This window comes from Pipistrellus hanaki (genome assembly GCF_964339955.1).
Source record: "Pipistrellus hanaki genome assembly, chromosome: 1".
NCBI classification, from domain to species: domain Eukaryota; kingdom Metazoa; phylum Chordata; class Mammalia; order Chiroptera; family Vespertilionidae; genus Pipistrellus; species Pipistrellus hanaki.
In genome coordinates, this window is record NC_140503.1 from 143,437,687 (window position 1) to 143,451,619 (window position 13,933).

Consider the following 13,933-nt stretch of genomic DNA (forward strand, 5'->3'; position numbering starts at 1 on the left):
AAAGGCAAACCAATAAATACTCATTGCATAGAAAAAAAAAAAAAAGCAAGTTAAAAGTATAGTTTTATATATATATATATATATAAGCCTAAGAGACCAGTTGACCAAATAACAAGGTAACTGGTCACTATGATGCACACATTGACCACCAGGGGTAGACGTTCAACACAGGATCTTCCCCCTGGTAGTCAGTGCACTTCCACAGACAACCATCCACACCTGGCCAACCTCCCGCAGCCCCTCCTCCAGGCAGCTGGCCCCAATAGGCCCTGATCGGGCCGACCCAATCAGCCCTGATTGCCCGCCAGGCTAAGGGACCCCACCCATGTATGAATTCGTGCACCAGGCCTCTAGTTTAATATAATAAAGGTCCACAATAAATTATAAAATATAACAAAAAACACAATGGAAAAAAATTATTAATAATGAAATGGAGAGGACAAGGAAGTATGGGAATTAATGTTTAATATTTCTGTTTTTCTTTAGTGAACATTTATCAAATCCCCCCACTGAATACTAAGTCCTGTGCTCAACAATAGGAATATAAAAATCCATTACACAATAGCCATATCCTAAAAGAACTTAAAGTCAAACAGAGAGATGCAGTTGTATGATATATATAATTACAATATGTTATTCCCAAGGAAATTGAAATTTCACCAGGCATGGAAAAGACAGTTGTCATTAGCACATCATGGAGAAGGCTGGAAAAGGCTCCAGGAGGATGTGACTAGAATTGACTACTGAAGTAAATAGGAAAAAAGTAAGTGATTATTTTTAGCTTATATTTTCATTAATAACAGATTAAGATATAATTTATATGCCATTAAATCCACCTTTTAAAAGTGCCCAATTGCACATTTTTAGTGTGTTTACAGAGTTGTGCAACCATCACCACTATCTAATTATAAAATATTTTCATCATGCCAAAAGATGCCTCATACTCACTAGCAGTTAAGTTACTCCACATTTCCACACTCATCCCACCTTCTGGCAATTGCTAATCTACTTCTTATCTATGTAGATTTGCTTATTCTGGACATTTCATGTAAAGGGAATCATACAATATATAATCCTGTTACTGGCTTTTTTCACTTAGCATCATCTTTTTAAGGTTGATACATGTCATGCGTATCAGTAGTTCATGTGTTTTTATTGCTAAGTATTGCATTGTATATCAGATTTTATTTACCCATTAATTAGTTGATAACATTTTTATTGTCTATTCCTTTTTGGCTATTATGAATAATCCTATATAATAAAGAGGTAATATGCAAATTGACCACCATACCCTCACATAAGATGGCTGCTCCCATGTGGTCATAAGATGGCTGCCCCTATGCGGTCACAAGATGGCCACCACAAGATGGCTGGCAAGGGAGGGTAGTAGATCAAGCCAGCAGGGGAGGGCAGTTGGAGGTGGCCAGGTCAGCAGGGGAGCAGTTGGGCATCAATCAGGCTGGCAGGGGAGTGATTAGGGGGTGATCAGGCTGGCAGGCAGAAGCGGTTAATGGCAATCAGGCAGGCAGGCAGGTGCGCAGTTGGGAGCCAGCAGTCCTGGACTGTGAGAGGGATGTCTCATTGCAGGTTTAGGCCCGATCCCACAGGGCCTAAATGGGCAGTGGGGCATCCCTTGAGGGGGGTCCCAGATTGGAGAAGGTGCAGGCTGGACTGAAGGCCAACTTCTCCCCCCCCACCCCACCCCCCGCCCCTGACCAGTGCATGAATTTCATGCACCAGGCTTCTAGTGTTATTATAAACAATGATGGCAGAATACAGAGAGAGAGAGAGAGAGAGAGAGAGAGAGAGAGAGAGAGAGAGAGAGAGAGAGAGAGAGAGAGAGAAAGAGAGAGAGAGAGAGAATGTGGGGCACTTTATTAGGGTCCATAGGCAGAGTTCTTTGGGAACCTTGGGCTAAGGTCAGAGTGGTCAATTCAAGCCAAAAGAGAAAAATTTGGGGAATTCCCACAAAGGTCATATTAAGAGACTAAAGGCCTGGTACACGAAATTCATATGTGGGGGGAGGGAAGTGTCCCTCAGCCCAGCCTGCACCCTTTCCAATCTGGGACCCCTCAAGGGATGTCCAACCGCCCACTGGGATTGGGCCTAAAGTTGGACATCCCTCTCACAATCCAGGACTGCTGGCTCCCAACTGCTCGCCTGCCTGCCTGCCTGCCTGCCTGATTGCCCCTAACTGCTTTTGCCTGCCAGCCTGATCACCCTAACCACTCCCCTGCCAACCTGATTAATGTCTAACTGCTCCCCTGCCAGCCTGTTTGCCCATAACTGCTCTCCCCTGCAGGCCTGGGTCCCCCCCAACTGTTCTTCCCTCCAGGCCCAGTCACCCCCAACTTCCCTTCTCCACCAGCCTGGTCATCCCTAACTGTTCTCCCCTGCAGGCTTGATTGCCCCCAACTGCCCTCCCTTTCAGGCCTGGTCCCTCCCAAATGCCCTCCCCTGCTGGCCTGATCACATACAACTGCCCGCCCCCTTCCCGCTCCTGCTGGCCATCTTGTGGTGGCCATCTTGTGTCCACATGGGGGCAGGATATTTCACCATATGGGAGCAGCCATCTTGTGTGTTGGAGTGATGGTTAATCTGCATACTACTCTTTTATTAGATAGGATAGAGGCCTGATGCATGTGTGGGGGCCAGTTGGTTTACCCTAAAGGGTGTCTAGGATTAGGGTGGGAGTTCCCTTGGGCATGGGATGGCCTGGGTGAGGGGCCTATGGTGGTTTGCAGGATGACAACCCCCCCCACCACCACAGTAACCCAAGTGGAGGCCCTGGTATCTGGAATTTATTTACCTTCTACAATTGAAACTTTGTAGCCTGGAGTGGAGGCCTAGGCCAGCCAGGGCAGGTGGAAAGCTTGGCTTCCTCCATTGCCAGGGAAACCCAACCTTCCCTCCAGTTCTCCATGGTCGCAGCAAAGCTTGGTTGGGTTTATTTGCATATTTGCTCCTGATTGGCTGTTGGGCATGGCTGGTGGGTGTAGATTTTGGTTGTAGTGGAAATACTGTCAATTTGCATATTACTCTTTCATTAGATAGGATGCTCAGATGAAGGCACTGGCAGACCTGGGAGACTATTACCAGGGTTGCTGGGGAATCATATCAGGAACTTACATTTACTTGTGACTCTATTGGCTGTTATATAGGATACAAGCTTGCATAAGAAGGCTAGTGTCAGATTAAGGCTCCTGTAGGTCACTTGGACAAACAAAGTGGATACAAAGGTAGAAGTACCATGGAGTAGCTTAGCTAAACTCTCAAGTGGAATGCTGGGAACATATGATAAATCTGGAGGTCAGTTACACCCAGTAATACCAACAACAATCAAGACTTAACTACAATAAGGCTGTACACACAGTCCACAAAAAGGTGCACCAACTGTATCCACCTCAGGTAACTGGGAGGCTGACCCACTGAATCATATAAGACACCTTAACACACAAAGCCACCCTACCAACTCAGGGAAGCAGCGAAAATGCCAAGACAAGGAAACAGATCACAAAAAAAAGAAATGGAGGACAAAAAGCGACTGGATATAGAGTTTAAAACCATGCTTATAAGGTTTTTAAGAATTTCCTAGAAAAGTCCAATAAAAATAAATGAGACCTATTAGGATATGAAAAGGGATCAACTAGAAATAAAAAGGGATCAACTGGAAATAAAGAATACATTGTCTGAAATAAAAAAAAAATATTATACAGACTCCTAAAAACATAATGGAAGATTGCAAGAATCAAGTCAAAGATTTGGAACACAAAGAGCCAGAGGACACTCCTCTGCAGAAGCAAGAAGACAAGAGAATCCAGAAAGTTGAAGATAGTGTAAGAAACCTCTGGGACAACTTCAAGAGAAACAACATCAGAATTATGGGGGTCCCAGAAGATGCCAGAGAGCAAGACACCGAAAACATATTGAAAGAAATAGTGACAGAAAACTTCCCCCACCTGGTGAAAGAAATAGACTTTCAAGTCCAGGAAGCGCACAGAACCTCAAACAAAAGGAATCCAAAGAGGACCACACCAAGACACATCATAATTAAAATTCCAAGAGCAAAAGACAGAGAGAATATTAAAAGCAGCAAGGTAGTTATCTATAAAGGAACACCATACGATTGTCAGCTGATTTCTCAACAGAAACCATGCAGGCCAGACAGGAATGGTAAGAAATATTCAAGATGATGAATAACAAGAACCTACAGCCAAAAATACTCTACCCAGCAAAGCTATCACTCAGAATCGAAGGCCAGATAAAGACCTTCACAAGTAAAAAAAAGCTAAAGGAGTTCATCACCACCAAACCAGAATTATATGAATTGCTGAAGGGGGTTCTTTAGGAAGAGGAAGAAAATAAAGATAAAAAGTATGAACAACAAATACGTAACTATCAACAAGTGAATCTAAAAACCAAGGGAATTAAAAAACCTGATGAACAATATTAACTGATGAACATAATAGAATCAGAGGTATGGAAGGGGAGTGAACTGACGATTCTTGGGGAAAAGGGAAGTGGGGGGGGTGCGGGAAGAGACTGAACAAAAACTGTGCACCTATGGATGAGGACAATGGGGGGTGGGGAAAGGGCAGAGATTGGGATGGGAACCTGGTGGAGGGGAGCAATGGAGGGGAAAAAAATGAGAAACATTTGTAATATGAACAATAAAGATTTATTTATTTTATTTTTTTTTTAAAAAAACCATGATAAATCTGTATGTTTAACATTTTAAGGAACTGCCAGTGTGGCTGCATCACCAGCAATGTATGGGGATTTCAATTTATCCATATCCTCAGTAATACTGTTATTTGTCTATTTTTTTTTTTTTTAATTTTTGCCACCAAGATGGGTTTGAAATGATATCTCATTTTGGATTCAATTTGTATTTCCCTAATGACTAATTATGTCCAACATCTTCTCATATGGTTATTGGGCATTTGTATATTTCTGGAGAAATGTTAATGCAAATCTTTTGTCCATTATTTCATTGTCCTTTTATTATTATTGAGTTGTAAGATATTTATATTTTTTCTGGTTAAGTCTCTTGTCAGATATCTGAATTGCAAATGGTTTCTTCCATTCTGTGGGTTGTCTTATTATTTATTAATAATGTTCTTTGAAGCACAAAAGCTTTTAATTTTTATAAAGTCCAACTTATCTATCTTTTCCTTGTCACTTTTGCTGTCATATCTAAAACCATAGTGCCTAACTCAAAATCATGAAGACTTGCTCCTATATTTTCTTCTAAGATTTATATAATTTTAGCTATTATATTTAATATATGATTTACTTTGAGTTAATTTTTGTATGTGATGTGAGGTATGGGTCTAACTTCACTTACTTTATGTGGATATCATGTTCCAGCACCATTTGTTCAAAAGACTATTCTTTCCCCCTTTGAATGTCATAACACTTTGCAGATAATTACTTTAAATATATGAATTTATTTAGGCACTCTGAATTGTATTCTGTTTTTAAAATTTTTATCCTTAACAATAAATATTTTGAGTTTTAAAAGATGAATAGGTATTTGCCAGAGAAAGGGTTCAAGTGAGGTACAAGTGTGAGACAGAACATTCCAGACAGAGATAATGGCAGAGTGGACATGTAGGAGGAACAGCATGACCACATTGGGGGAAAACAGGAATGGCTTTGGCTAGAACATTACAGCAGTAGGGGTGAAGAGAGAGGTAATGTCTAGGACTAAGGAGTTCTCTTTTACTCTATGAAAATGTGGAGCTTGTAAAGACTTTATACATGATCATATATGACCCTGAAAGATCTTTATAGCACAAATATGAATAAATTGGGAGACTGAGAGGAAGGTGGAGACATCATTTCAGAAATTATCTCATTATATCAAACCAATCAAAATAGCCTGAGGTAAAACCATGCAATGGGACCAGGGAAGAGGGATGGGTGCATTGGAGAGATGTTTAAAGGGAAAAATCAGTAATATTTCTTCACCAGTTGGAAGCATTTAGGTTGAAATAAAGGGGAAAAAATTATTCATAACTTCCAGGTTCCTATTGAAGAGTGCTACTCACCAAGCTAGAGAATAGAAGTGGGTTAGAGCAAATATAATCGTTTCCATTTGGGATATGTTGAATATTCATCAATACTTCCTTTGTATCAAGCACTTCACTAGGGCATTTTACATATAGTATTCCATTCAATTGACATCCATTATGTCACTAGCCCCACAAGGTTATATTGATTCTATTTTATAGAAGAGGAAACACCATTTATAATACCTATTGCTACACCAGGTTGCATGCCATTTATGCATTTATTTAGCATAACATCTTTCCTAATGTTATCTTTTGTCTTTTGATTATAATGTAAGTTTGTGCACATCACAGAATTTAGAAATTGCTATTTTAAATCAGGACTGCGTCATAAAGCTGTTTGCCTCTTATACGTGCAATCTACTTCTTGCCATTTCTTTTGCCAAATTAAGTTTACTATTGGACTATGTAAACATGATCTTTATTCTATTTTGTAATATCCTGCATAACTTCCCAAATTGGCCAGAAGAACAAATTCATCTCTTCCACCACATCTAAGCTTACAACAATATGTTTCAGATAAATGTCTCCAAATACTGCAGGCCTACATTTTGTTTTTGAGTCCAGCAATTTTATAGCAATACTGTAAAGCAATGACTTCAATTTCATATAATCAGGCTTGGCACAGATAGTGGCTCTTATCCAGACCTATTTAATTTCACCTTTTAGGAATTATGTAAATATCATATGTCTCTCTTCAAAATTTACCACTACAGTGTTGCATTATTGACCTCATCTCTCATAGACCACACAACGTATCGACCTTAGCATTTGTCTTCTTTGCACTTAGCTCATGTGGTGAGCACCTGAAAACCATTCTTAAACTTACCACCCACTCTCTCGCCTGCTCTGCCTCTGCATTTAAATCATGCTTGTTAATTTCTGCAGAAACTTGGCTGACAAGCAGCATATGATGTACTGTGTGGGACCATGATCACAGAGGTACAATACCAGGTCAGTATAAGACTCTGACAGTGTGGTTATTTATGATACTGGGTATGACCAGAATTAAGCAGAACATAAGCAAAAGACTTGTGCTAAGCACTTAGCATTTTCCTTTTGTGTGTATATTCACTTTATGATATAAAAAATATACAGTCTCTGGACTCAGGTAAGGCTTGGGTTGGGTTTCCCTTGCTGCTACTTCTAAGCTGTGTGGCCTTGGGAGAATTTTTCTCTGGAACCTCATCTTCCTCACTGGGAAAGTGATAATAATTATATTTACAACATAAACTTGTTATGAAGAGTATGTGAAAAAATTCACATAAAGCACTTAGCACATGCCTGATTCACAATAATTACCCATTAAGTACAACTAATATCATTATGATTATTACTATCATTATGGTTGAGATTGAGGGGGACAAGGGAGTCTTTATGATTAAAGTGTTCTAGATCAACAAGATTAGTCCCAAAGCAGAAGCAAAGCCTATTATTGCCTAAAACTGACTTTAACTTTCTAGAATATTCAACATTTCTTGATTTTATGTTTTAAATGTTTTCCCAAAACTTTTTTAGGGGAAAAAATCATAAAAATAGAGTACCAGTTTACATATATTGATGAGTTGAACTCCCCATTCTGCTTTGCCTTCCTCCAGTGTCCCTTCTCAATCCTTCCCTACACTCTGGCTACAACCCTATATTTCCGGCCAAGTGCTGCAGCTTATGGAAAGCAGTAAAACTAACTCCAACTTGTTTTTGAACCTCATCATCTGAACACATACAGGTCTGGGCCAATAGCCAAGTCCTAGGCTTCCAGCAAAAGGGAAGCAACCCACAGGTTCAAGTGCTAAGGATGACCAAGCATCTTCCTAGACGATGCCAAATATTTTGATTTGGACTTCGAGGGCTAATCTCAGAGACACAAGCTACTCTAACAAATGAAGGGAGACACCTCCACGAGAAGGATAAAACTGAAACAAAGAGCAGTGACACTATTCACCCTCCTGCGAATGAGCCGGGCTGGCAGCTCATGTGTCTGGCTTGGTGGTCGTTGATAATCCCGGGGCCTTGCTGTCTCAAGTTAGTTCAGCAGTCTTCTTGCAACATGTGGACCTCCTGGACACCAAGGCTGTGTGACTCTGAGTGACCGGTACCTACCGCTCTGCTGATAACCCTGAGCAGAGGACATTTGAGACACTTGGACTTTCTGTTTGTTAACCCCCAATACGTGTGTGTGTGTGTGTGTGTGTGTGTGTGTGTGTGTGTGTGTGTGTTGTGATGTGTTTGTAATTTGGATTAAACATGAAAGTAATAAAAGCTAAGTTGACAGCATACTCTCTTACTGTGTTGGCTCACTGTTGGCACTTGGTGTCGGGAACCTAGGGAGCCAAGTAACCACTAGGATCCTGGCCTCCCTCAGGCAACCCTGATGTTATCTGGGGTCAGGACATGGAGTGACTTATAGGAAAGACTACACTCAGAGCCAGGGTGCCCATGGCAAGCTGAAATAAAAATAGCAACTAGCGGAGCAAATGAGTAGCTACAACTCCACTCTGAAAAGAAAGAGCAAACCCAACTCTACCATTTACCAACTGTATGGTCATGAGCAAATTACTCAACCTCTCTGTGCCTGAAAGTCCTATGTTATCAAAAATATATAAATTTTTTTTTTCGAACCTCAGCAACGTGTGTGAGTTAATAAAGTGTCTAGAACAATGTGCTACAAAACTCTTAGCTTTCTATTACATTATGCTGATCTTGCATGTAATGTTGCATACACACACACACACACACACACACACACACACCCGGAAACACAAAACTGACATTTTCTTTTCTGCATCACTCTACTTCCCTTTCTACAATGTGTTCTTAGGACTCTGGATTGCATAGAAATCTGCAATGGAAGACAAATACTTAATTCTTCTTAGTATTTCAGTCACTCCTCAATATAGTTAGAAATTTGGAAATCTCAAATTCCTTTTCCAGGTCACAAAAGTACATTTGGTTGATAGAGCCAAGCATGTCAAACTCGCGGCCTGGCCCACAATGAATATTTTTGTGGCCCAGCTAATAAAAGGATATGTAAGAAATGCTTTAATAAACATTTCATAACTTAACTTTTACAATATCCTGTATACGCAATTATTAATAACGAACTATAACATTTGCTAATGGCTGATTACTATCACCGTGTTGCATTCACTTCCCTTACACGCCTCATGCGCAGGCGCACCATTTCTCTCCACTAACACTAGCAGCGAATATTTTAGCAGCCGACTGCCACATCATTAGTCTTGTACTGACTTGTTTGGTGTGCGCAACAGGAAATATTTCGCTTTCAGAGAATAAGAAAAATAGGTTTCTTTGTGTTATACTTATTAATTTGCGCAGTTATTCAGTGTCTGGTAAGTTGTTCTATTATTTTATGTTAATGACGACTCATTTATTTCAGCCCTTTGTATTCAGCATGTCTCTATCAAAATAAAACTTCGTTTTTATGAAGATTGAAAAAAAAAAGTACATTTGGTGATCTGCTGTTGTTCTATCTTTTAAGGTTAGAAGGCTGCTATATACTAGAGCTTTGCCATCCAATATTTTACACCCTGGAAAAACTTAAGACTGAGTTTAATGCTAAGAACTATATCACCCATTAGCTGGCACTGTGATAAGAGCCTGATAAAATTGTCCTCTTGCTATGAATGATGTATTTTGCATAGCTTAGTTGATGATTGCAGTCCAACATTAGACAAAGAACATACACAGATGCACACACAAACAAACACACAAACATCCCTCCTCACACACATACACATACACCCTACCTAATCTCAACATGGGATGGGAAGATAACAAAGAACTGAGAGAATTTTTTGGCCTTTCTGTAATTAATAGTATCATTTGTCAGTCTAGCACTGCAGGCATTTTGCTCTCAGCAAATTTGAGTGACAGGAGCTAGGAAGTTAGTTCCATATCACAACTATTGCTCAGAGGAAAACAAAACAAAACAAAAAAAACATTACTTTTTTTTATAAGAAAAGAAAAACTATGCCAAAACAGGTTTGGCTCAGTGGATAGAGCGTCGGCCTTGGGACTGAAGGGTCCTGGGTTCGATTCCGGTCAAGGGCACATCCCCAATGGGGGTTGTGCAAGAGGCAGCTGATCGATGACTCTCTCCAACCGATGTTTCTAACTCTCTATCCCTCTCTCTTCCTTTCTATAAGAAATCAATAAAACATATATTTTTTAAAAAATAAAAGAAAAACTAGGTTCCTAGGAAGATTATATCTACACTAGAAAAGGCATAACTATTATAATGTAGGATATATTTTATTAACTTGAAATTCTAAATTATTTTGCAAAGAAAAAAGTTGTTCCCATAAAATAGAGGATTTTTGTAGCATCAAACTTAAGAGGAATTGGATGTGGCATCTTTTAACTACTATTTATGGCATTCATGATGCTTTATATCAGCAATTTTCCACCAGTGTGTCAAGGTACACTGGTGTGCTGCAAGAATTTTTTAAACATGCAATACTTATTTTTTGATTGTCAAATATAAAATGACAACAGCCAACACAACAGTAGCTGGCCAGTGTGAATTAATCAAAATTATACTATTTTTTTCAGTTTGACAAAAAATTACTTTTTGGTGTGCCACAAACTTTAGAAATTAGTTTATGTGTGCCATAGATGAAAAGGGTTGAAAATCTCTGCTTTATATCATGATAAGAGAAGTTTCCAGTACTTGCAAATACATTTTTATAATTTATAACTCATAGAAGTTTGAAATTGAGTAACATATGTGTCATAACTAGACTCTCTAAGACACTGAAGCCAGCCTAGTGTCTTGTGTTAGAGGCCAAGTGGTCAGCAGCTTTATTAATCATTATGACACCTTCAGCTTCTGTGCCTTTTTGTAATAAAATACATTTATCTGTGTAGGTTAAGTGCATGCTATTTTTTAAGGTAAGAGGACTAAAACATATAAAATCTTTGACCTATAAAATTATTTTATGTTAATATATATTTGATGGTATTTTGCGTTATAGTCTGTACTTTATTTCTCAAAAATGGACAAAGCAGGTTTTTATCAATGATTATCTAAATTAAGGTAATAAAATTTAGCACATTTTTCAAGAATAAGGCTTGAGAACTTTGAGATTATTTGACAAATTTTGAGAATCAGAAGTGAGTATGTTTATTGTGCTGACATTATTTTCTCAACATTTAATGTTCCATTAGTAATTATAAAATTAAAACTTTACTGATTTTATTCTTGCTTTCAAGACTGAATGTGTCTTTTCAATAATGCCTCAGAGTTGGTGGCCAATAATTGGCTCAGATTTGGTGGCCGCAGTTTAGTTCTATAAATAAAATTATTATGTCTTAGAAGCATCAGATTATAAATTTTGTTTATGTTCTTGGAAATCCACTTCAGACTATAAAAGTGCAAAAGTTAATTGCATACACACACGGGTGCATATGCAGACATTTACTAAGTACATAAAGCCAAACCTGTTATATAAGCATCTCAGAACAAAAAGGGAATCTAAAACCAGAAATAGAGATGATTATACTTTAAAAATTTTTAAATATGGGTAAAATAATAAATACTATAAATCACCAATATTGATACAAGAAGAGTCAAATTACCATGACAGAAATTTTTAAAGTTGTTCAAGACTTTTGGGCCTAGCTGTTCTCCCAAAAATTTATTCCAACCTTCCAGGGATATATATTATATTGATAATTGCCAAGATGTCTAAATTATTGCAGAGCACCATAAAAGAAAGAAATTTCTTAATTCATTTTAAGAAGTTAGCATATTCCTGATCTGAAAACCTGATAAATATATGATGAAAATAGAAAGCTACAAACCAGTCTACTATTAGTAAAGCTGCTAAAATTATAAATAAATCTTAGAATATTAAATGCAGTAGCATAGCAAAATACCATATCCAGATTGCCAACAATTACTCTTGAGTCACACAGTTCACATACTAAACATAATCCCATTAGTAATGCCTCTCATTACAGTAGTGATTTTTAAGGAAGGGCAGTAAATAGAGGGAGGAAATGGGTAGTTTGGAAAATGAAATGTACTCACTTTGTCAGTCTCCAGGAGGAGCCATTGCCCAAGGGGCCCTAGGTATTAAAGATTTAAAAGTGATTCTATTTTCCTCTCTGTTCTTTTCTGAATTTCCTGAACGCTTTGAAGTGTGCATACTTCATTCATTTATAATTCTAAAAAACTAATTAGAAATACTCAGAAGGAAAACAAAAAAGCAAACAAACAAAAATCAACAGCCACACCATCACCAAAAAAAACGTGAGTGTTCTTGTGTGGTGATGGGAGTAGTAGAGTCTCTAAAATATGAAACCAACCAAGTTTGGACTGAATCTTCCTTTTCCCATCAATATTTCTGCCTGGACATGGGCATTCTTCATTGTTCCAAGAACCTGTAGACTGTGTTCAAATTGGGATCATCTGTCCCCAAGTTTAATCTGATGACCACTGTTCACTAAAATGTTTTGAAAGGTGCTATCTGATATCTTATTCTAAAACCTCCTCAAACCGAGCCAATCAAATTACCACCAACTTTAATCAGTTTATTGGTATTTCCCTTGACTTAGAGCAGTATTGGCCAAGGTGAAGGTCATTGAGACATCATAAATAAAGATTCTGGTTATTACTCTAAGGGTCTTCTTTGTTATGAAAAGCTAGCATACTAGCAATGGGTTCACAGTTCAAGGCAATGTGAATTGGAATTTATCTAAAACCGTGAATCTTTAAATCAAATTGCTCTAAATTAGGAACTATTTATTGCTAAATAAAATAGCTCTAAAATAGTCCCTTAGCCATTTCACAAGTGAGAGATTTTCTCCTCTTCCTTTTCTTCCTCCTCTGGCTTCTCTCTTTTCCTCCTTCCCTCCTTTCTTCCCTCCTTTTTTCCTCCTCCCCCCCTCCCTTAACTCTTTCCCTCCACCTCTGGCTCCTCTCTTTTCCTCCTTCCTTCCCTCCCAGCTTTTTTCCTCCTCTTCCTCACCCCCCCTTCACCCTTTCCTCCACCTTTTCCTCCTTCCCTCCTTCCCTTCTTCCCTCCCTCCTTTTTTTCTCCTTTTCTCTCTTTCCTCCCCCCCCCACCCCCCTCACACACACACATCTATATACCCATGTAATCTTTCCTACTCTTTTCTTGGCCCTTCCCTCATCCCCAGCAATTTAGCTATTTTATGAGTTTGTTTCATGTTCTCAGGATCCCCATGCCTTAAATAGTTAATCAAACTATCCTCAAACAGAGGTGGTTCTCTTAGAGAATCCTGGAGCCAGCTGTTAAAGTTATACCGTTTTATCCCTGATACATTATATTTAGTCAAGAGACTGAAAAGAATGAGGCTATTTTTCAAGTTGTTTTTTCACCCTAATTCAGAAATAATTAACACCCATCATTTAATATCATCTAATTTTAACACATTACTCTCCTCTATGACCTCTAAGTAGATTCAGGTATGAAATCTCCATTAAATGTCTTGAAAATTATTTGGATTTTTAACCATATGTAGAAACTCTGAACCTTTTTTTAAACAGTCAAATGTTGCATTCAATAAATGATTAAACTATGTATTCAAAGTGGAAGAAAGTTTAAAAACTAAGAACCTGTACGAGTGCCACTTTTTTTAAGGAACATGAGAAAGAAGGTTCAGTCTTGCCTTTATTCAAAAGACCTTCCACACAAGTGCTATGTGTTGATGTAATAGATGGCCTAGTTGAAGAATGTCAGTTTATAGTTTCAGGAAGAAAATGAAAATAAATTCTAGTTCAAAATTACTTCTTAGGAAACAGGCTGCTACTGCCACCTGGGGGAGGCTCTTCCTACTTCATTCAAGAAAAGCCAAATGTGCTTGTCAGATGA

General features: G+C 38.5%; 1 long non-coding RNA gene across 1 annotated transcript in view; it reads left to right on the top strand.

Annotated features, from left to right (window-relative positions):
* The window catches only part of LOC311617055, a 316,342-nt gene that overhangs the window by 69,148 nt on the left and 233,261 nt on the right, over positions 1 to 13,933 (top strand). The window lies entirely within an intron of this gene.